The sequence below is a fragment of the Astyanax mexicanus genome, chromosome 1, assembly GCF_023375975.1.
Source record: "Astyanax mexicanus isolate ESR-SI-001 chromosome 1, AstMex3_surface, whole genome shotgun sequence".
NCBI classification, from domain to species: domain Eukaryota; kingdom Metazoa; phylum Chordata; class Actinopteri; order Characiformes; family Acestrorhamphidae; genus Astyanax; species Astyanax mexicanus.
Window position 1 is genome coordinate 32137586 of NC_064408.1, and position 23591 is coordinate 32161176.

Consider the following 23591-nt stretch of genomic DNA (forward strand, 5'->3'; position numbering starts at 1 on the left):
TCTTTCAATGTGGAATACCTTTTTATAAAAGTACCATAAATCTTGTAACCGTTGCTGGTACAATTCCTCATCTGTCACATTGTTGAATTTATGATAAATGAATATATATATATATATATATATATATATATATATATATATATTGTTTTTATTCTGAATGTCACACCATATGACGAATCACATCACACAACAATCTGTATGCAAAATCTGCATTATCTGCATTTAGCAAACAAATAAACTTGGTTTGGCAAGCGACTGAAATCATTTTTGGTTACTGCACATCACAAAATTGTTGAAGAACAAGTGAATCCTACTCAACGTAGAAGACATTAAATAATCCACTTACTGTGTTCATTCGACTTTTATATTAATCTGTTGATTATTAGCTACAGGAATTCTAATCATTTTAAAATGAAAATGAGCAAAAACAATGATGGATTGTTTTTAGACACGTCAGTCCCCAGACCTCAACCCAATAGAAGAGCTGCGGGCTGAGCTGAAGAGGAGAGTGCATAGGTAGCCAGTACTCTGCAGGATTTAGAGAGGTTGTACAAAGGAATAGTGGAAGATCCCTCTTTCTGTTTTCTCTCATCTTGTGAAGAGTTATAGGAGAAGATGAAGTGATGTCTTGTAGGTAAAAGGAGGTTGTACAAAGTACTAACACAAGGAGTGCCAATAATTGTGGTAAACATGATTTCATTTAAAAGATGTATTTCTTAATGTGTGATTTTTTTCCCACCAACTAAAAGCACTTGAATAAATGCTTAGATTGTATTCTCTTTTTTGCATTGTTCTCCTATATTATATATATATATATATATATGTATATATATATATATATATATATATATATATATATATATATATTAGAAGCCAAAGAACATTTCTTAACCAGGGGTGCCAATAATTATGGAGGGCACTGTATATATAATAAAAGGTCTTAAAAAAGCTCATTTGAATGTTTAATACTTCAATAGAGGCTGAAAATAAAGGGCAGTTTATCTTGTTCATCAGAAAACCACCACCCCCCTCCCTCTTTCACACCTTAGGCAGAGCTGTTGGGTAAAAAAAAAAAAAAAAAACACCTTAAAAGCCAGTGCAGGAGACTTGTAGGAGTTACTGAATCTGAAACCATCAACAGAACTCTCGTTAGACCTGCTCTGATCTTTACAGACAATCTGCACAAAACTCCAGATATCTACACATTTTATCTGCCAGGTAAGTCTAAAAGAAACTTACAGAACTGTCATTTCTTATTTAGTTTATTCAGCATTTATTACTTTATCCTGTTTTTTTGTGGGAAAAGATAATGTTCAAAGTTTGCACTTATTATGCTTCATGTGGTAATTTTGACAGGTGATTTTGATTTTCTTTTAGTCTTAGTCTTTTGCAGAGGTGGAAAAAGTACTGAAAAATTGTAATTAAGTAAAAGTACTTTTACTTTGCTAAAATTCTACTCAAGTAAAAGTAAAAGTCTAAAAATCTACTCCAGTAAAAATAAAAATAGCTCTCAATTTAAAATGTACGTTGACTAAATGTTACATAGGTACTTTTAATTTATTTGATGTAAAAAAGTAGAAATCATAAATTAAATAATTATTAAATTAAATAATTTGGATCTTTCAGGCAGTATTTGTTCAGACCACCCCATAAAACATTTTCAAGAACAAGTGGCATAGGTTTCTATGATCCATTTTTTTTCTTTACTGTTAAAAAAAATGGTCACATAGGTGATTATAAACCATATTTTTATAGTTTTACGGTTCTTTTTTGTACGTTTTATTTGCTTTAACTGCTATTTAAATGTTTTTTTTTTTTACATTTAAGAAGATTGTTTAATATTCACAATAGGGCTGACGTAAAAGAATTTCCCCTGCGGTTTTATATGGTGGCTCAACACCGCCATATACGGTATGACGCGATATGCCTTAATTTTAGAACTATATAAATGTTTTTTATAAATACATTTTAAAATGCTATTTTGCGGCTAACATAATATAGTTTTTGTTTACGGGCTAACAAGAATCACACGTGCTTTACTCACCCAAATAAACTTAAAGCTTAATCCAGGACTTCTCAGGACAACAAAGTTGGAGCAGCTGCGTATCAGCATGAATTGCGCATTTAAATGGGCGCTCTGAGCTGTGTAGATGGCTTGGATGATGTAATATGATGTAATTTGTCCTACGTCTTACAATTACATTTGGTCACATCTAAAACACATTTAAAATATTGGAATAAATGATCAGATTTATCAAAATTGCAATATAAATTCCCCACTCAAATAAACATCTTAAAAACATTTATTATTTTTATTTTAGGCCATCAACTATAATTTAATATTGTGTTACAGATTTAAAGCAGGTATCATCTCATATGGAGTAATTTATAGAACTGTCCCAAAATCCATTATATACATTTTTTATATTATTTTTCTTTCCTCATTTTTACAGGGTACAGTTGGAACTAAATCAATAAACAAAACTCTATAGGTTGACATGCATATAATGCTTTACAGTATATTTGATAACACAGACAGTCATCATGCATCAGTAAAATGTTTATTTCCTTTATTCATGACTGGAACTGATTGTATTTACGTTATTTTAATCGCAATAACTAAAGTAAAGAAGCTAAAGACCTGCGCAGACCAATGCGCTCTCAGACTCAGCATCATGCGGCGAGGGTCCCGAAGCCAAAGCGCAATATAGGCGAGGCTGCAGATAGAGACACCTCGCAATATCTAAACACTGTATTATTTAACTATAACAATACAGTATTAATAAGCTTTAGGTTATAAACGTAGATAATTTATTATGAGGACGTCGTCGCCTCGTTATTCCATGCAAGCATCTGTGCACCAACGCATCCTCGTCAATTTATTTTTATTCAGACAATTGGTTTTTTTTCCCCAGCATTTTATTTTTTTTACTCAGTTATGGGGAGTTTTTAAAATTTAGCAAAGTACATTATTGTGTCAAAATGTACTTGAGTAAAAGTAAAATGACCTATTTAAAAAAATACTTAAAAAATTACAAATTACTTATAAAATCTACTCAATAACAATAACGTGAGAAAATGTAATTTGTTACTTTCCACCTGGTCTTTTGACTAAAATATATAATAGTTTTAGTGAAAATGTCTTTTGGTTATTATTAGTTTTAGTCTATTGTTAGTTGATGAAAACAAACAACATTTTAGTCTAGTTTTAGTCAAGTAAAAAGTATGTATTATGTATTTTGATTGTTTTTCTATTTTAGATTTGTGTAGATTTTGAAATTATTTACTGCTAATGCTTATTAAAATAATAGACTTAATGAGTTTTGTTGTGTTTAAATTATGCTAACATTAAAATGTTTAATGCAAGTAACCTGTAAAAGTGGTGGGACAAATAAAGCCAAGTTTCTGAAATTAAAGACTTCAGGCCAGGGACGTGCACAGGAATCTTGAAGGGCAGTTGCTCTAACCTGAAGAAAAAGCATTTAGTTTATATCAGAGGGCCCAAGTTTAGCGATCTAAAGTGCACAAGGTAATTGCGCTTTGCGCAGCTGGATTTAGGGGCGTGTCCTGTGTCTTTGCTAACATGAGGGCCTGAAAAATATGCCTTGCGCAGCTCCAATTATATAAAACTTAAAACATTTGAAATACACAGAAATATAAAGCTACAGTATATATTAGCATTAGAATCTTATCCCCAGGGCAAATTTATTAAAATATTAAATATATTATTTCATTAACTAAAATGTCGCCCAGTGCTCTAAAATGCCGCAGAGCCAGCTTGAAAACCTGGCATTGCGATTTTTCTTAAAAAAAACGTTTTAATAAATAAGGTCGTACCAACTGTAGTAAAATACATGGTATTTAATGCTATTAAATTCACATATTTAATATTTAAATATACTAATATTTAATCAACAGAAATTAGGCAAAATGCGCTGTGACTCTCTCTCTTGCTCTCTCAGCAAGGAGCTGAATTCAGTGCGAGGCTACCAACAATATAAAACTCAGTTTAGTTAAATAAATGAAGATGAGTAAGGACCTGTAAAGTTAATCAAATATTGTCAAATATAAAGAATAGGTTGAGGTTTTGGTGAGCTGTTTCAATTATATGAAACTGAAACTAACAGAAACTTTTATTATTATGCGCAGAAATCAGAAAGCCTGTGATATAAATGAGTTTTTAATTTTATATTATGTATTTTTTATTCATATATATATATATATATATATATATATATATATATATATATATATATATATATATATATTTATATAATATATATATATATATATATATATATATATATATATATATATATATATATATATATATATATATATATATATATATCCATGATTCTGTCATGTCTTTGCCCTGTTTCATGTCTCTGTGTGTTTTCCTCACGTGACCTGTACTCCTCTGTGTCTCTTGTCAGTAGATTTCCACCATGTGTTTCTCATTTGTAGCTCCGCCCCTTCCCCAGGTGTTTCTAATTATAGTGTTTCCTGTTTCCTTAAATAGCCCTCGTCTACCACTTTGTCTCCGTCGGTCTTTGCACTAACCTCTGTTGTTTTGTCTCTCTGTGTTTTCTAGCCCTAGTCCTTGCTCTGTGTTTTTCTCTGTTTATTTCTTGTTTGTTTTTTTCTAGTTTCTTGTTTAGCTCCGTGTTCCCTAGCTCTCTGTATATACCCTGCTTTGTTTTTGTTTCTAGTATATTCCTTGTATTTATATATCCCTGCCCTGTTTAGTTTTGGTTATTTCTTAGTTATTTTTGGTAGTTTCTAGTTTCTTGTTTATTCCTTGTTTATGTTCTTAGCTTTGTTTTTTTCTTTGTTTATTTACTCCCTGTTTGTATATATATATTTAGTACTTCTTGTTTGTTGAGTTTATGTTCACTAGTTCCTCTCGTTTGTTTTGGTTTACATTATTATTACGTGTTCTTTGTTATTTGTTTATCTCTGTTATTTATATATATATATATATATATATATATATATATATATATTTATTAAATTATTCGTTTCGTCCCTACCTGCACCTGTGTCCGCCTCCTCGTCTCCCTGCCTGGGTAATACGTGACAGATTCACATTTTCTTAGTTTATTGATATAAATTTTATCATTTCTTATCATTCTTTTAATTTTACATTAATTTTACATATAAATTCCTTATTTTTATGTATCAATTTTTATGTTCTTTTTAAAATGTCCATTTTTTCATTTTTTATGTATATATTCTATTAATCTATAGTAAATGTCAGTTTTTCTTTCTAATTTATTATTATTTTTTTACATAAACAATAAACAGAATAAAGAATAAAATAACATTACACTTCCCGCTATCTTCACAGCATAACCTGAGGTCAGTTTCCTATGCGCTCTTAAAACAGGAATGAACAGAAGTCAGCGCTCCTGCCTCATAAAGGTAATGACTACAGACACACTGATTGGTTTATTTCCTTGTGCGCTTTAGATTGTTAAAATAGGGCTCGGAGAGAGAAAGAGAGAAAGAGAGATCATTAATTATCAGTAAATATGTGGCTTTAATAGTGAGATTATAACATGCATTTTGCTACACTTGATCCGACATTATTTATTAAAACGTTTTTTTTTTTTTTTTTGAAAGACAGAGGTTATTCTGCATGCAATGCCACATGCTGCGCCAAGCCGCGCTTTGCATGCCTGCAACATTTTAGAGCGCTGGACATGTTTTTAATTAATACATTTAATATTTTAATTAATTTGCCCTGGTGATAAGAAACGCTAACATATAGCTTTATATTTATGTGTATTTCAAAAGTTTCATATAATGGCAGCACCAGATGCCAGGAGGACAACGCACTTTATTTTTTCAGATATACAAGTGAATTTCAGTTAAATAATAGCAAAGTGAAATAAAATAAATTCATGTTCATTCAAAGTTCTTTTCTCTTTTAATTTTCCATTTCAAAACTCCAGCATTTGAGTGAGAATAAGCATCTGTTAAAATTCTCAGCAGAATGCCTGTGTCTGCTATTTTAAGTTACAGTTATTAAGTCTGTGTACTAAACATAAATATAAATCCTTATAGCTGACAGAAATAAATATAACTAAAAATAGTATATAGTTACTGTGCAGATTTTTTAAGAATGTTTTATTTTTATAGTTGGTGGGTGAGGTGTATTTTTCTGTGATAAGGAAGTGAAGGTATGAGGTATTTTGGAGCGCAGGGCAAGCGGCACGCTACACGCCTTGCGTGGGGTGTACATAGGGCCTAGAGTGTCTTTGGCATGTGCCTTGCGCAGCTCCAAATGCACAAAAGTCATGTACTGATTCTCTTAAATATTCATGGATGCGTTTTGGACGTAATGTGAAATAAACCAAGCAGTGTGTCACTTGTCACTCCCTTTAAGAGCCAGGTACACTCTAACTTTGGGATCTTGAGAGCACTGTGCTTTGTGCGCCAGGATACTGACCTGCATGTTCTTGCTGTAAAGGTTCGCCAGTAGCTTATTTAAGGGAACAGCAATGTTATTTTAGTCTTTATTCTGTGTATTGTTTATGTAAAAGCTGGGTTTGCAACACTAACTGACATTAGTTTCACTTTCAAATCATGGAAACAGGACACCAAAAACTCAACCTATCCTTTATGTTTGACAATATTTAAAAAAAACTTTGTCCTCATCTTAAGTTTATTTAACTTTTATTTAAAGTTTTATATCTGTAGCCTTTTTTAGACAGAGGCAATGCCATGCCTATTGTAGATTTCCATGGTAGCGCAGGTGAACTTATCCCATAAATCATGTATATTCAATAAGTGAGAGAGGAGGAGCCAATGTAGGAAGCTATGTGGGGTTCAGAGTGAAAAGAAACAACTGTCATAGGTAGCAGAAGAACTTCTAGTTAATAAAGGTTAATAAAGGTTAAGCTGTATCTCAGCTCATGCAGCTAGAGCTACTCCAGCAATTGCCTCGGAAGCCTGCAGCTGCCTGTTTGTCATAAGGGCAAATGTCATTGTGATTCACCAATGGAGCTGACACACATTGTACAAAAAACTAACATCCATGCAATGTAACATTGTATTATGTAATATAATGTGGTGTATATAATTTTCAGAGTCACTATAATTTAATGTTAGTGCACTACTGATGTTTAGTGAGAATCTCTTTCTATTTCTTGAAGGTCAGTGCTGAAACTTCCAAATTCAACCCTGTAATTTTTGCCTGGATATTTCCTGCAGTCACAGCAAGTGAGTTTTAATATCATTTTAAATTTTATTTATATGCCAGTTTGTTTATTTTTAATTAGAAAATCCAGCCAACACTACTCAATGCTGGTTATCATGGATTTTACTTTCACAAGGCATCCAAACAAAGCTCACCATGTCTTTACAAAACCTCACACTGACAAAGAAGAAAACATTGTAATCATAAATTCTGTGGTGAAATGGGATTGAAAGTAATTGTTTCGACACAGAAAACATGACTGTCATTTGGTAAAAGAAAAAGAACAAGAACCCTAAAAACACCATCAACACAGTTATGATGTTGGGAATGAGATTATTTGGGCTTGTTTTTAACCGAAAAGCAGAGCAACCTTCCCAAAGACTGACATTTGCTGAAAGTTAAAATGACATTTCCAGCAAAAAAATACTGGTCTAATTAAAAAGACATAAAAATTTGTCATGGAAATACTATTTGTAATCACCTGCCTGCAACTGTTTCTCTTTCAACAGACTCTACCCTGGCGATGAATCGTTCCACTCTCATCCTGCTGCTCCTCCTGTGTACTATTCTGCCCACTGATGGCCAGAATTATGAGGCCTTCAAAGAAAAACATCTCAGACCTAATATGCAAGAGGGACAATGCAACCAAGAAATGAAAAAGATAAATACATGTCAATACTGTAAAGAGATTAATACTTTCATAATAACTAACAATACCCGTGGCATCAAGCAGATCTGTGCACACACCCAGGGGACACAAAATGCTAAAAGCAAAATTCCCTTTAACCTGATTCAATGCCACAGAAATGATGAAAATAAACTTTGTCGTTACAATGAAACCGATAAGAATGAAAATATTACTGTGACATGTAAGAATAAAAAGCCAGTGCATTATGTAAGCCCATAATTCTCTCATTATCAAATAAACCTAATGCATTTCTGAACAGTTGTATCATTGAGTGTGGCTGTTTTTATTGCAACAAAATACATTTTGGTTTAGAGACCAAATTTTTCAGTAAAATAAAGACATGCATCAAATTGTTTATAAAAAACTTTTCCAAATTCTTCATTCTTCTTTGACCATCATCTGTGGTTTCTCTAAATGAAACACATCAATCGTATGTGCAGTAGTGCTGTTTAAAATGTCAAAAGATAAAACAGATTTATATTAATATTAATATTAAATATTAATATTGATACATTTTGAGTACTCCTCAACCTTGTCAAACAGGCAACAGCTTTTAAACATTACCATATAAACTTAAGGACATAATCTTCAAATTTAAACATTATTGGACATCTGCTCTCCCAGAATTGCTTTGGTAATGCATACGATTGTGGAACATTGCTCTAAGAATTTGATGTCATTCAGCCACATGAGCATTAGTGAGGTAAGGTGCTGATAATGGATTAATAATTGTAGAAATAATGTCACTCATCTTCCCCCACTGTTCAATATTCAATGTTCTAGATAAGGGTTCAATTTCCAGTAAACACAGAAACTCCTCAGATATTAATTTTGAGTTAATATGTGTTGCTAATAATTAATACCTCAATCATAACAAGGCAAATCCATGTAAACACCTCAATCATAACAGAGCACGTCAATGTAAACACCTCAATCGGAATAACTTACGTCCTTGTAAACACCTCAATCGGAATAAAGCACGTCAATGTAAACACCTCAATCGGAATAACTTACGTCCTTGTAAACACCTCAATCGGAATAAAGCACGTCAATGTAAACACCTCAATCGGAATAACTTACGTCCATGTAAACACCTCAATCGGAATAAAGCACGTCCATGTTAACACCTCAATCGAAATAGAGTAGCCCATGTTAACACCTCAATCGGAGTAAAGCACGTCCATGTAAACACCTCAATCGAAATAGAGTAGCCCATGTTAACACCTCAATAGGAATAGAGCACATTCATGTAAACACCTCAATCAGAATAGAGTAGTCCATGTAAACACCTCAATCGGAATAAAGAAATCCATATAAACACCTCAATCGGAATAGAGAAGTCCATGTAAACACCTCAATTTGAATAGAGCACATCCATGTTAACACCTTAATTAAAATAGAGAAGTCCATGTATACACCTCAATCGGAATAGAGTAGTCAATGTAAATACCTCAATTGAAATAGAGTAGTCCATGTAAACACCTCAATCGGAATAAAGCACACCCATTTAAACACCTTAATCGAAATAGAGAAGTCAGTGTAAACACCTCAATCGGAATAGAGCACATCCATGTAAACACCTCAATTGGAATAGAGTAGCCCATGTAAACACCTCAATCGAAATAGAGTAGCCCATGTAAACACCTCAACTGGAATAGAGTAGCCCATGTAAACACATCAATCAGAATAGAGCACATCCATGTAAACACCTTAAATGGAATAGAGTAGCCCATGTTAAACACCTCAATCAGAATAGAGTAGTCCATGTAAACACCTCAATTGGAATAGAGCACATCCACATTGCACCAGTAAGAGCAGAGTGTGCAGGTTCAATTAGCAGGGTAAGAGCACAGTTTTGTTCAAAACGTTGCAATGCACACAACATTTTGGGTGACATAACAGAGCTCAAAAGAAATTGTTGTTGCACGTCTTGCTGGTGCATCTGTTACAAAGACAGCAAGTTTATGTGATGTTTTAAGAGCCGTGGTATCCAGGGTAATCTCAGCATACCACCAAGAAGGACCAACCACATCCAACAGGATTAACTGTGGACGCAAGAGGAAGCTGTCTCTGGAAGGGATGTTTGGGTGCTAACCCGGATTGTATCCAAAAAACATAAAACCGCGGCTGCCCAAATCACGACAGAATTCAATGTGCACCTCAACTCTCCTGTTTCCACCAGAACTGTCCGTCGGGACAATAAATTATTGGGCTCTAAAACCAGGTGTTTCAGTTTCATTGTCCAACCCCTGTATATGTTCAATTACTAGGATAGCCTAGCCATAAAGAACTTTCAGAGTCAGGAAGTATTAATTTAAAACACCTACCTACACTTTACACTCCAACACAAGTGGATAAGGATGGCTGGACAGTAATCAGTCTGTGCTAAAATTAAAGCATATAGCTCAATATTAACACCATTATACAATTAATAATTGTTAATTAAGATCAAGTAACACATTCTACAACCAGGAGATATTACACTAAACAACTCTCATAAAACAGCCATACTCACTATACTTTGGCAGTGAAGCTTACAGCTGTAATGAATTAGATGGCCCTCCACCACTGGACCACTGCACCACCAAACAACTGGCCAGAGGGAAAACCCGCGTTGGATTCTTGACATGGCTTACTGCTGCATTAGTAGTCTACCTCCTAAATGATTACAAATTATATAATTTAAGCCTTGACTTTACGCATACCAAGTAAAAGAAAGCACTAGCATGCACGCCAAACACAACAGCTGCCCCTTTGTTTCCCCAAAACTGAGTTTTTTTTATTAGTCAATGTTTTAAATACTCACTCACCCCGCTAGTAACCCACTGATATACATGAATAAAAAAAATAAAAATACCAATAAATAAATCTGCAGAACGATTAGACTATTGGAATATTTGTTTATTTATCTATTTATTTATTTATTTAAAACCAGTCTCTTTCCAGCCCTACTACACAGTTAATAGCTTAATAAGGTAAAACACTGTAGTTCACTGATTGGCTCTTATGTTGTCTTTTATGTTGGATCTTATGTTGTATGTGAGAGTCTCAGTAGGATAAAATACAAGCACAAATCAAACAATAAAAAACAATAACCAATCAAAAAACGTATCTAATCATACTAATTTACAGACTGCAAAAGCATGCAAGCTCCACACAACAGGTAAAGAACAATTACCTAAAGATATCATAACATGTATATGTGTGGATTACACATCTAGATTACTGTGTCTAAATAACTGTGTTTGTGGTAACTACACATGAAATAGCTTGTAGGTGATACTCAGAGGTTTTAGTTCGGTCATTGGTGGTACATGGCATAAAACTGCTGCTTTAAATAATCTGGTAAATAATCATTAAGAGAGAATAAAGTTGTAGCACTTTGAGGGAAGTTTTGTTCTAATTGTTTGAGCAGTAGTTTAAGAGCTGAGCACAGAGGGAAACAGCATTTACAGGGTATAATAACTGCCTCAAAAATATCAATTATTACATTGTCACTGTATTGTCATTTGGTGGTTGTTGTTATTTGGTTGAATAATAATGCATCCTAACTGAGCCCTAACTGAGTATTTAACAATTACCCTAACATAATAAAACAATAAACAGTATTCTAAACACGATTAAAAATAGCATAAATGTACTCTGACAATAAATACTGTTTAGCAAGGGTTCAGAACATTTATGCAAGCATCATTATAAAAAGTAAGTGTGTGTGAATATAATGTTATACAATCAGATTAATACTGTCATTGAATCAGTATTTTATGGCAATTGCTAAATCTACATGGTTTATATATACTTGACTGACAGAATGCAGTATGTTACCCTTGGTGGCCATACTGCTTTTACATCTGTAAGAACAAGAACATTCCTGCTGCCTGTATTAAAGAGACAGGACACAGTTGCCCTGGTAATGAAACTAACATCCAAGAAAATGTGTTATGTTAATCTAATCTAGGTGTTATGTGTATCTTTTGAAAATGGCAAAGAAATCAATAAAGAAATAACAGTATAAAACAATATATACAAAACAATATATACATTAAAGGCAGTCCTTCTTTTGGCCCCTATACAAGCAGCTCCTAATTGTTATCCCAAGTCATATAACAATTACAAACTAAAATACTAAGGACCCAAGTAACTGATGACTATGATGTCTCCAGAAGCAGACAGATCTTGCTGATAGGTCTGTCATGCACAGTACTTAACAAACAGGCCCATGTTGATCAAGAAACACTTGGATGATTTTGCCCATCACCCATGAGTTACGAGGAGCTGATTTAACCACGAGGAGAACAAATCAACACTAAAGTTACACGTCCCCACATTGGGCATCAGTGTTAAGAACTCTTTAAAAACCTTTCCCAGAACAAGTCTGCCATATGTTGAACTTGCCTCCTATCGTCGCTGAACATACATTACATTACATTACATTTGGCAGACGCTTTTGTCCAAAGCGACTTACAATAGTGAATTAGAAAAGTAATAGAAGTTAAAGGTAAAACATCTTTAGATAGGGCCTAAAGGAGGTCAAAGGGAAATAATGGGATAGAGGAGTAGAGGAGGGGAAGAAGGAAATGAGGTTAGAAGAAGAGGTGTTAGGAGAGTAAGTGCTCTTTAAAGAGCTCTGTCTTCAGGAGTTTCTTAAAGATCTGATCTGGTAGTGGAGGGAAGTTTGTTCTACCATTGGGGAACTCTGTATGAGAACAGTCTGGATTGCTTTGTGTGAATGTTTGGCAAAGCGAGGCAACGTTCATTGGAGGAGCGCAGCGGCCGGGAGGTAGCATTATCCTTCAGGAGTGAATGCAGGTAGGAAGGAGCTCCGACGTAGTTTGTGCCATTATCTGATCAAAGAACTGAGACTTGGCCTCGTCTAGCGATAAATCACCAAAGAGCATGTATTAATTAATCTGTATCTAAAGAGGATGCCACCTCAATGTGGATGGCACGCAGAGCCAAGCATGTATATATGACACCATACCTCTTCCCCACTTCACCTCAAAAGGCCCAAAGTAGGTAAAACTCTGTCATGAGGCAGGTCGGCCATCTGTTGTTGTCCAGCAGTACTTTGTAGTCCTCGATAGTTAATGTACCATGAAAGTATCTTTCTTATTGCTGAACTGACTCCTGGAACCCAGAATTTTTGGTGCAGGCTGGCAAGCATGTGGTTGCGCCCACTATGGCCTGTTTCGTGATGGATGTGATGAAGGATGAAGCTGGTCACATGAAGATCTTTAGGTAGGATGGCCGGGTGTTTTGCCTCATCTAGCATAGCTGCTTTACTGAGTCTTCCACCAGCTCGAAGCACACCATCTTGTAGAACAAGGTTCAGCTTGTAGATATGACTAGATCGCTTAACTGGGTCTCCTCTTCACAGGGCATTGATCTCCTCAGAGTATGTTTTATTCTGGCCATCTGCAACTCAGCCACAGTTAGATCATATACAGTTATTTTGCTTTTCTCCAGGTTGGTCCTCATATCCATCATTTTCTTTTTCAGCAGATGCTTGCGCTGATCTTCATCCACAGGAGGATTTGAATAATAGTGACTAATATAATTTTAGAATTTGGTATATATTAACAGACTAGTAACATGGGGAAGGGAAACAAGCAACAATGTGAATGCAATTAGAAGTGTAGTTTCCACTAGGCCTTATCAAGATACATTCTGAGTGTATTATATTGGGGAGGGGTCACACACACACACACAGGCAGCTCCACAGAAACACATAACAACTCTGGGCAACGCCACGATATATTAATTTAAAATAGGTTACGGTTTAATTTTTTTACGTTTTATCATTTGTTTTTAACCTCAAATTTCATGTTAATGCACTGGGACAGTTTTAAAGCACTAAATAAACAGAGCACTTTCAGGTTTTGGCCACCAGATGTCGCTTATGTCCACTGTGTTATGAAGCTCCGAGTAATGAACCTTTTTTCGATGCACTTAGTGCTTCAGAAAGCTTCAGTTTGCCATCACTATAAACCACTACCCAGAGCATGCAGCAACTCGCCGGTGGCGTGCACACCACGCGCTCCCGCTGCTCTCGCTGTGCTTCGTTCCTGAAGATCCCGCCATGTCTCTGGAATGAATCTCTGGAGATAGAGCAAGGCCTGATAGCAGGTGCCAGATAGATGAGATAATTTGTTTGCAAATAAACATCACATTCTTTTCTTTTAATTCAATTTTCTCAGAGTTACATTTTATAATATTACTTATTATAATTATTTATTTTTTTATCTTAAATGGTACTTTTTGTATCATCATATTATTTATTTTACTATTTTATTATGCCTCTTTGTCTTTTTAAATTTGCAACTATGTTGTATTAACTGCTTGAGTTTTTGCACCAGGAATAGAATTAAGTTATCCAAAAGCAGTGTGTAAGACTGGTGGAGGAGAACATGCCAATATGCATGAAAACTGTAATTAAAAACCAGAGTTATTCCACCAAATATTGATTTTCGAACTCTTAAAACTTTATGAATATGAACTTGTTTTCTTTGCATTATTTGAGGTCTGAAAGCTCTGCATCTGTTTTGTTATTTCAGCCATTTCTTATTTTCTGCAAACAAATGCTCTAAATTACAATATTTATATTTAGAATATTTGAGAAATGTTGTCCGTAGTGTATAGATAAAACAGCATTGTTCATTTAACTCAAACATAAACCTATAAATAGCAAAATCAAAGAAACTAATTCAGAAACTGAAGTGGTTTCTTTTTTCTTTTTTTTTCCTAGAGCTGTATATATAACATTTTGTTTGAGAAAATGATCTGAATATTAAAACTTTCTCCACCACCAGAGGGAGACAGAGATTGGGCTGTGTTTGGAGTGATTTTAGGAGTTTTAGAAGTTGTTTTGTGGCTCAGTGCTCAGTCCTGAGTTTGCTTTGCTGTAATCTGGCCTTTAGGTTTGATTGGCAACTTTATTATAATTTATTGTGCGAAAAAGAAGCCTTATGTCTTATTTTAATCATTTCCAGAAGCATTGCTAACTTGTATTCTGAACATTTCCACAGTAAAAACCTGCATTGTGTTCAGACAAATCAGTATTTCGGGTATGTTTTGGAAGAAATGGATGCTGTGGACCAAAGATGACATCCAGACTGTTATCAGCAACAGGTCAAAAATCCAGGGTTTCTCATGGTAAGCATGAGGATTGAGGGATGAGGATTTTAAAGCAACATAGGCTGCTTTCAAGATCATATAATTTCAGGGATGTCTATGCATTTTTCAACAAGACAATGTAAAACACATTACAATAGCAGAGCTGCAGATAAGGACTGGACCAGCTGGACCATGACTATTACATGACCTTACTATATATACCACAATTATATATAGCCACAGATAACCCATAACCCACTTTTAACCCATTTGTACAGTAAACACACAAATATACCCCATGAGCACAGTCACGAGCACAGTCACAGTGCCCGGGCCATGCTTAGATATCAAAACCACAACATTGTTGCCAATAGAGATATGTTGGTTTCAAAGGATAAAAATTATTTTTCTAGTCAGCTCCTACTTTTCAGTCACACAAATGTTTAATTCCTATAATTTCTTATTTTTCAGACAAAAAATAATCAGCTGACAATTTTAGTTTAGAGAGAAGTTGTTGAAAATGAGATCAGTGGCCATAAAAATGACATCCCAGCTGAAGCAAAGGCTCTACACATATGATGGAATAATTTAGCGCATCCAAATAACTTTATGTTTGAGCAAATTTGTATGTAAGGTGTAGGAAAGGTTACATAAGGTTAGGTATTATACATACAGTTTTAATACTTATAAATGTGTTGAATATCATTAATAAAAGAACATCTTTATTGTGATCAGTGTTTATCTTCTTAATGCTGCAATAGAAGCTGAAACTAAACACAACGTGTATTTTATCTTATTTATCCCGTGTATGGGGGTAAATCCTGCCAAAAATTAAACACTAAACACTAAAATAAAAATGCAAATATGGACTTCCGGTATGGCGCCATTGGAGTAAGACGTGCACGGGAGTCGCTCCGTGACTTTTTATTTTTTATTTTATTTCACTCGGTCTTTCGGCGCATTTGTCTATTTTTTTCACCGCATTTTCATTAGTTTGGGTGTATAGACACTGTTGGAGTCTCCATAATGCCAAAAGCTAAGCGAAACGTTACAGATTCGTCGGATATGGAAGATGCTAACGCTCAAGGTCGAGCTAGCGTTCCCTGCTCTGGCTCCACAGCTAGCGGGGAGCTAACCCCAGCTCTGCTAAAAGAAGTGCTAACAACCACCATTCGGGAGGAGATTTCCACACTTAGAGCGGAGTTTATCGCTGAGCTTCGGTCATCACACGAAAGTCTGACCACCAGCATTAACTCCCTCAACTCAAAAGTCCGAGACATGGAAACTGCTGCCACGGATATGGATGGGCGAATCGCAGAACTCGAAACAACGTGCAAAAAGCTGGACTCTGAGAATAGGCGGATTAAAGAGAAAATGGACGACCTGGAGAATCGCTCCCGGAGGAACAATCTCCGTATTATCGGCATTCCTGAAGGGGCAGAAGGTTCACAACCTAGCCTGTTCATGGGGTCCTTCTTCACGGAGCTGTTCGGCGCCTCGAAGCTCCCATCTCCACCTGAGATTGAACGAGCCCACCGAGCTCCGATTCCTAAGCCTCAGCCAGGTGCTCAACCCAGGCCAATGCTTGTTCGTTTTCTCCGCTTCCAGGCTAAAGAGGAGATTCTGCGCTTTTCCCGTCAGCAGGGTCAGTTACTTTACAAGAACTCCAGAGTCCACATTTTCCCGGATCTTTCGGCGGATTTACGGAATCGTCGTAACGAGTTTAAATCCGTTAAACTCAAACTACACGAGGCAGGTTTGAAGTTCCGCATGCAGTATCCAGCACGGCTGATCTTTTCCTTTGACGGGTCCGCGCACAAATTCGATTCTGCGGCCGAGGCATCTTTGTTTCTCAACGCTACAATCCTTCCTGCACTGAGGGCAGTACCTGGCACTGCCACGGAACTGAAGGTTTGATTTCATACTCATTCAAAGGTACGAGACTCTCACCTGCTTTCTCTTACAGAGTTAAATGCAGCTCCAGCAGCTAGCACCGTAACTCTGCTGCTTCTTAAGCGGACTCAGTCCAGCGTTTGGACCTTGGATCTGACTGTTATGTCTTAATATTTCATTCGGAGAGTGATCTGTTTATCCTTTTTGTTTTATTATTTTTTTTTTTTTACTTCCTTACACTTAAAATGCTAGTGGACTCATTTATTTTCATATATTCTGCAAGTCTCTGATGCAGATGCAATGTGCGTAATTTTTCCACTCAAAAACATTTGTCGTTTGATCGGGTGTTTGTTGGTTTTTATTTAGTGTGTAATGCGTGCATTTTATTGTGTTCTAAGACACATGTTGGAGTTTTTGTGTATGTTTAGATTTAATTATGCGTGCAAGATTTGTCACGGTGTTCCCTCTCCATAGTTTAGGAGAGTAATGTTAGAGTTATTGAAGTGTTTCAAGTCACTTAGTAAGGTCGCCCTGTTTACTTTTTTCTTAGTTTGCACTCAGTTTAATATTTTTTATTTTTTTGCCTTTGCCCTGTTACTTTCTTTTTTCTTTGTTTCTTTCCCCCGTTTTGATTGTATCCATATTATAATTTCTCTATATGTTCCTTTCACTTTATTTAAAATATGACTGGAAACGCCGGCGGTATAATTAATTTCGTTAGCTGGAATGTTAGAGGGTTAAACTTATTGCGTAAAAGGGACAAGGTTCTTTCTCGTCTTGAAGATTTGCACACCCATATTGCATTTCTACAAGAGACGCATTTGCGTCCTTCTGAACATAAAAAAATGCAGAGAGGATGGGTGGGGCAGCTTTTTCACTCAAAATTTTCGTGCAGATCTCGTGGAGTAGCAGTTTTAATAAGCAAAAGTGTTCAGTTCACACCTGGTTCAATTCAGTCAGACATAGCAGGTAGATATGTTATCATTACAGGCCATCTCTATCAGACTCCTGTGGTTTTGGTTAATATCTATGCACCAAATTGGGACGATTCTAAATTTATTGAAAAAATGATTTCTCTTCTTCCAGATTTAAATTCTTATTATCTTATTATGGGAGGTGATTTTAATTGTGCCATGGACCCTGATCTGGACAGATCATCCAAAAAAACAATTTCTCAGAATAATCTTAGACAAGCACTAAAGTCCTTTCTTGTTTCACATGGTCATTCAGATGTCTGGCGCTTTCTCAATCCTTACAGTAGACAATACTCCTTTTTTTCATCAGTTCACTTGTCCTATTCTCGCATTGATTATTTTTTTATAGATGACGCACTATTACCTAGAGTAAAATCCTGCTCTTACAGCAGTATTGTTATTTCTGATCATGCTACTTTATTAATGGCATTACTTTTTCCAGACAAACCTTCCACCACTAAATTGTGGCGCTTTAACTCCCTCCTGCTTTCGGACAGTGATTTTATGCAGCATCTTGCTACTAATATTCAGGTATTTTTTCGCATCAATAACACTAAAGAGGTCTCCCCTTCTACTGTTTGGGAAACCTTTAAAGCAGTGATTCGAGGCTGCACTATTTCTCATGTTTCATTTCATAATAAACAACGGAAAGAAAAATTACTGAAGTTGACTAATGACATTCAGCAGTTGGACTCACTCTGTGCCCTTTCCCCTGATCTAGACAGTCTTAAGAAAAGAACAACCCTGCAATCTGAATTTAATTTATTATCCACTCATCATGCAGAGCAAATGCTCACGATCACGACAATCCTTTTTTGAACATGGCGATAAACCTAGCAAGATCTTGGCCTCTCAACTTAAGCAACAATCTGCCCAAAATTTTATACGCCAGATTCGTATGCAGGACGGTACCCTTTCTACAGACCCTTTGGAGATTAATGCATGCTTTAAACACTTTTATTCCTCATTGTATGAATCTGATTCCATGTCAAACTTAAATCAAATGGACAATTTTTTTAAGCATCTCCCAGTTAACACAATTAGTGTATCAGATGCAGCTCAATTAGACTTACCTATAACCACGGAAGAAATTATTTCAGCCGTTCAGGCTATGCAGAGTGGCAAGACTCCTGGCCCGGATGGCTTCCCTGTAGAATTCTTTAAGAAATTTTCTAAGGAACTCGCCCCCGCACTGTTGGAAATGTTTAATGATTCTTTACAAAAAGGTGTACTGCCTAATACCCTACGGCAGGCGACTATTTCATTGATTTTAAAAAAAGGTAAGGACCCTCTTGATTGCGGCGCATACCGCCCTATCAGTCTCTTAAATGTAGATGTTAAAATCTTATCAAAAGTGCTAGCCAAACGTCTTGAGACTGTATTAGGAGGTATAATACATACCGATCAAACAGGATTTGTTAGCCATAGGCTATCTTTCTTTAATATAAGAAGAGTCATGAACATTCTCTACACTTCAACTCCTTCTCCACCTTCAGAAATACTACTTTTGTTAGATGCTGAAAAAGCCTTTGACCGTGTCGAATGGAATTATATTTTTTACACACTGCACAAATTTGGTTTCGGTCCTGTTTATATATCGTGGATTAAACTTTTATACACATCTCCTTTAGCGTCAGTGCGCACTAATGGGCTGTGCTCAAATTTCTTCCCTCTTCATAGGGGTACACGTCAGGGGGACCCTCTCTCACCCCTAATCTTTGCAATCGCAATAGAACCTTTAGCAATTGCTATTCGGTCAGCATCGGGGATTCAAGGGATTATTCGTGGAGGACTTGAACATAAAATCTCCCTGTATGCGGATGATGTGGTTCTATTTATAACTGATCCAGAGGTTTCCTTGCCACAGGTTCTCAACGTCATTGATAGTTACAGCTCATTTTCTGGATATAAATTAAATTCTACTAAAAGCGAATTGTTCCCCATTAATATTTCAGTTGATGAATTGCCTCAGAGTGCTTTATCCTTCCGTGTTATCTCACATAGTTTTAAATATCTTGGTGTTACTTTGTCCCGTAGATACTCTGACCTTTTTAAGTATAATTTTTTGTCTTTACTCTCTCAGATTAAGGTTGATTTATCACGTTGGTCTTCTCTTCCCCTGTCCTTAATCGGCCGGGTCAACTCAGTTAAAATGAATGTACTTCCTAAATTCTTATATCTCTTTCAATCTATCCCTTTATTTTTGCCTAAATCGTTCTTTAAAACTATTGACCAATGTATTGTTAATTTTATCTGGAACAAGAAACCACCCAAAATTCGTAATGTGGTAATTCAAAGTCCTAAACATTTAGGTGGCCTTGCATCTCCAAATTTTCTTTTTTATTACTGGGCGGCAAACATTCGTAGTATCCTGTTTTGGTGTGAGGGCCATTATGGATTGAGCGATTGGGTGCCTGCTTGGACTGCAGTAGAAATTGATGCAGCCAGACCCATATCCCTCATGGCTTTATTATGTGCTCCTCTAGCATCAAGTGTTAACACACCTACTACTAACCCAATTGTAAATGCTTCTTTACGTATTTGGCGCCAATTTCGGCATCATTTTGGTCTTCAGTCCCCATCTACTAATATGCCAGTTACTGCCAATCCTCAATTTCTACCTTCAACTATTGATTCAGCCTTTCTTAATTGGCATAAAGCTGGTATCAAGAAGATTCAGGAGCTATATTCTGATGGCACATTTTGCAGTTTCACTCAGCTCTGTACCAAATTTCCTCTTCTCAAATCTCAATTCTTTAGATTCCTACAAATCCGTAACTATGTTAGAAATGCTTTTGCGGACTTTCCCAACACTCCCTCAAAATCACCCCTTGATGATATCCTGGAGATTGATGCTAATACTAGAAGCATTGTTTCTAAAGTATATAACATGTTATTTGCTTTAGCCCCTGCCCATAGATCCCTTCTTAAACAACAGTGGGAAGAGGAACTACAGTTAACTTTTGAGGATGAAGAATGGGACAGGGTAATTAGCCGCATTCATTCTTCTTCAATCTGTGCTAGACACAACCTTATTCAGCTAAAGCTGGTTCATCGAGTATACTGGACAAAAGTTAAACTTTCTAAGCTTAACCCAAATATAGATAATCTTTGTGACCGTTGTTCTCAAGCTCCTGCCACATTATTTCATATGTTTTGGCTCTGCCCTGCTCTAAAATCTTTCTGGCATTCTATATTTAACTGCTTCTCCTTTATATTAGAATCGAAAATTGAACCTTGTCCCTTGATTGCAATGTTTGGTATATCACCTAAAGACTCTAATGTCCCAGCTGCTTATTCTGATGTTTTTGCTTTTTGTACTCTTTTAGCTAGACGTCTTATTTTGATGCAGTGGAAAAGCTCCACTCCACCTTTATTTGTACGCTGGCTTAATGATGTTGCTTTATTTCTCTATTTGGAAAAAATTAGACACACTCTTAAAGGTAAAACAAGTAAATTCAATCATACCTGGGACCCCTTTTTTTCTTATTTCTCACAGCTTAGGCAGTCTGATGTCCCAGATGGATCGCAGTAAATAACCCCCCCTTTATTATTATTATTATTATTATTTTTTTTAATATTATTATTATTATTAAATTTTTTTTTTCCTTTTTTTTTTTTTTTTTTTTTTTTTTCTTCTCCTCTCTCCTTACTTTTATTTTAATTTCTAATTTTATTGCACTGAGTGGTTTTATCATTATCTCACATTGTCATTGTCATGATTGTGGGCGGCAAGTGACTGGGTGGGTTACCGGGTGGGTGACCGGGTGGGTGGGCAAGAGGAAGTAAGTGGGTTAGGTAATTAATGAAAACAACTGTAAAAAAGAAAAACTGTAATGTAATCAATCTCTGCCCTGTATTCTTTTTCCATGTTGCTAACCCAATAAATAGAATGGTCAAAAAAAAAAAAAAAAAAAAAAAAAAATGCAAATATCATTTTGCAATGTAATTTTTCACTTGAGCACGGGTCATATGTGACAAAAATAAAATAAAAAAAGTCTTATTATCATACGGGTATTTCAGTCAAATCTAAGGTGAAAAAGTTAATTGTGAAAAGAAAAATAAAAGCTTCACTTTTGGCCCTTCCTTTTCTTGATGAATTGCATAATAAATGTCAAAACTAAATATCAAAACGCAATGGTAATGTTTTTATTAACTTTTTCTTGCAATAGGCTCAATCCCCGTTTTATCCGTCAGGGTCCCGTTGGGGGTGGGGGGTGGTTTGTGGCTGACGCCTATCCCAGCTGGCATTGGGTGGAAGGCAGTGTACACCCTGGACAGGCCACCAACCCAGCAATAGGTTGCATGTTTTACAGAATTAAAATAAGAGCACAATGGAAAAATCTACAGCAAAGTCACAGTTTGTGATTGAATGTTTGGCGAGGACAGAGCTGTAACATGCAGTTTAAAAAAGGAACTCTTTAAAGCCATCTGAACAACAGGAGTCCTTACTCTGACTGACCAAATAATTACATGTTAACCCTGAACACAGTCCAGCAGTTCACTGAAAGGTACATTTGTTAGAACAATGGAATTGTTCAGAGAGTTTTCCTATCACAGATAGATAAGTCCAAACTCAGTATGTTTTCAGTTGGTGGTTACTAATGAACAAGCATATCACCTTATGCAAACTGACCTGTCAATGGCATATTGTATTGCGTACTTTGTGATGGAGGATAAAAAATTCCCTTCAATATACCTTTACCTAACACAACATTATACAGGCAAAAGATGTAACTATGTGCAAGATTTTGAACTGATATTCAGTTGGTTGTTCGCTTGTGAACACTACTTGTACACTCTAATGTAATTTGTTTTTTCAGCACACAGGGTGCCTTAAGCAGGTCTTTGCCATGTCATTAAGCTAAATCCTTTACTAAAAATGGAACATGTTTTATACTTGTATTTGACTAAATATTTAATGGAATCATAATAATAAGGAAAATAGTGTTGTTTTACATTTCTGAAGATTAGACACCCCTTTTTATTCAATGTTTTTCTTATTTTCTTAATTTAATTTATTTTCTACATTGTAAATTAATATTAAGAACACAACAATTAACAATTAAGGCACACACATGGAACTATCCAGTATACAGTAAAAAAAAAAAAAACATTTGTCCTCCACCTGAACAATCACCTGATCTAAACCTGATCAGCTGAGATGGTGATATGAGGTGATTTGGGATGAGCCGGTGCTTTACAGCACCTCCAGGAACTCCTTTAAAACTCTGAGAAAACGATTCCAGGTAACTCTCCCTTATGAAGACACTGAGATTAAAATACCAAGAGTGTTTAAATCTGTCCTCAAAGCTAAATGTGGTAATTAAAAGAATCTAAAGTAAACATTTTATATATTCTTGTTTATTGTTTATTGTACAGAATAATTCCTTGTGTGTTCCTGTATAACTGTAATGTATTTATTTATTTTTAAAAGGCACATTGAATAAGAGGGATGTCCAAAATTTTGATTGCTACTGTGTTTTGGAAAGAGTTATTGTATGTATGTGCAGAAAGCTTTGTTTGCATATTGAAATGCAAATTTCCTGTGTTTTGACCTTTTGGCGAAGAGTGATGCAGAGGGGTTGCTGTGTGAAGAGTTTTGAAAAAAGTACTTTAAATGCTGGTCAGCAATTAGCAAATGTAAATAACTGCAATTTTAGTGTTCACACCACAACTGACAATTGCAGGTTCAAGTAATGACATCTGATTGTATGGC

At 35.6% G+C, this 23591-nt stretch overlaps 1 long non-coding RNA gene across 1 annotated transcript; it reads left to right on the forward strand.

The window, feature by feature from the left end:
• The first annotated feature begins 1127 nt into the window (after positions 1 to 1127).
• Positions 1128 to 7733, forward strand: LOC111196670 (uncharacterized). Its single transcript, XR_007438504.1, has 3 exons — positions 1128 to 1218; positions 7161 to 7227; positions 7714 to 7733. It is a non-coding gene; the product is annotated as an uncharacterized LOC111196670 (long non-coding RNA).
• Positions 7734 to 23591: the final 15858 nt, after the last annotated feature.